This window comes from Cebus imitator, unplaced genomic scaffold, assembly GCF_001604975.1.
Source record: "Cebus imitator isolate Cc_AM_T3 unplaced genomic scaffold, Cebus_imitator-1.0 Scaffold59, whole genome shotgun sequence".
In the NCBI taxonomy this organism is placed as follows: domain Eukaryota; kingdom Metazoa; phylum Chordata; class Mammalia; order Primates; family Cebidae; genus Cebus; species Cebus imitator.
This window is the reverse complement of record NW_016107374.1, coordinates 5,470,172-5,472,372: the sequence shown is the minus strand read 5'-3', so window position 1 is coordinate 5,472,372 and position 2,201 is coordinate 5,470,172.

The following is a 2,201-nucleotide window of genomic DNA, read 5'->3' as shown; positions in this document are numbered from 1 at the left end:
AAAAAAAAAAAAAAAAAAGATTTGTAAAGTCAACAAGATACGAGTCACTAAAACCCTCCCAGGAATCAATTTTATAAGGTCATTTTGATCTTTTCTCAATCAGCATGATTGAGGAATGAAAAGACTTCTTTCTATGTTGAGAACCTGAGAGTAGACAGAGCTAAAACGTAAAGCTGGCGAAAGGAGTTAGCCGTGGATGGGATGTGCTTTTATTTGGCTATAATTTCAATTTGAATCTTGGTGGTGTGCAAACAGCATCTCTTAGCACTCTAAATCTCCAAAAACCGAGGCACCTTTGAAGATCTGAATTAGCCAAGAGCCGGTTTGCTTTCCTTTCCTCCTTCTCTCTCCTTTCCTCTCTCTTCCCCTCTCTCTCCCTTTCCATTTCTCTTGCTTTCAAAATTATTCTCAAGGCATACAGAAAGGTTGTATCCTGCAGTCTTGAATTCAATTATTTTATTTTATTTTATTTATTTTTGAGACAGAGTCTCACTCTGTGGCCCAGGCTGGAATGCAGTGGCATGATCTTGGCTCACTGTAACCTCCACTTCCCAGATTCAAGCAATTCTCCTGCCTCAGCCTCCCGAGTAGCTGGGACTACAGGTGCCTGCCACCACGCCTGGCACATTTTTGTATTTTTAGTGGAGACAGGGTTTTACCATGCTTGCCAGGTTGGTCTCGAACTCCTGACCACAGGTGATTGCCCACCTCAGTCTCCCAAAGTGCTGGAACACCACACCCAGCCTCAATTCTTGTTTTGTTTTGTTTTTAAATCACTGATTCACAGTTCCATGTACTGTATCTCAGATTTTTCATCTATGAAATAGGTATGATCATACAAGAAAACAACATTTGTGGATATTTTAAGGATCTTCGGTTTAGTTTTGTAGATGTCACACACACACACACACACACACACACACGCACGCACACACACATCTGATTAGCCTCTAGGCAGAGTGGAGGCACAGAAACTTCCTCACAACAATCTAAGCAGAGAACATCTTCCCTTACCCGCTGGTGCGTTTGTTAATACACTTGGTTGAATTAACCTGCTTAATAATCTAGCCTGCAGCTACCTCAGACTCACTCTTGAAACACAAAACACAACCTTCTCTTTCAGGCAAGGTACTTCTAACTCCTGGTAGTTATGAGTAGTAGGAAAACAGGAAATGCGTTCTGCTGCATGTTCTGCTCCCAGGACACAGGTTCAAGCTTGCCCTTTACCTCCAAGCGAGTTTTATTCTCTGGAAGTCTTCCTTGAACATTGGCAGACTCCGAGAATCTCTGTTCTCAAAGAGCTATAAACTGGCATTTCTGGCCTGATGAGAAGTTTGTTATTGTCTATATGTTGTTCATAAAATGGATTTGTTGTGGAGAAAGTCTGTCTGTGTTGGAGGGAAAGACAGAGACGTCAGGGGAAAGAACAAATCCGTGCTGTCTTTCTGGAATGAATCCATGTGGTGAAATAGCAAAAAGGAACCCCAAGGCTCCGAGTTCAAAAGCCAACCCTACTTAAAGATTTTGTGCTTCTGTAAATATTCGGTAATGTGTCTCTGTTGCTTTTGCCTGTCAAGGCTGCCAGTCTCCTTTCTTCTGGAAGGCAGAACCCAGTTTTGCTTTGGAAACCTGTCCTCCCTGCCTCATATGCCATCTTGGTAGAATCATTAACAAAATATCTTGTCCTCTTCTGGCCAAGAGGTAAGCCCATGACTGTGATTAGACCAGATATCTTCTCCCAGAAATTTGAGTCTTGAAGGACTCCTGGGCATGGAGCTAATTTAGCCAGTCATCTGTGTCCTGAAGAGATTGTTTCTTAGTTCTCCTGTGAGATGGTTTGGCTCATCTTGAATTGTACTCCCATAATTCCCACTGTTGTGGGAGGGGCCCAGTAGGAGGCAATTGAATCATGGGGGCAGTTCCCCTGTGCTGTTCTCGTGGTAGTGAATAAGTCTCACGAGATCTGATGGTTTGATAAGGGGAAACCCATTTCACTTCATTTCTCATTCCCTCTCTTTGCCTGCCACCATCCATGTAAGACATGACTTGCTTCTCTTTGCCTTCCACCATGATTGCGAGGCCTCCACATCCATGCGGAACTGTAAGTCCATTAAACCTCTTTCTTTTGTAAATTGCCCAGTCTCAAGTATGTCTTTATCAGCAATGTGAAGACAGACTAATAAATCCTGGATGTCCAGAGT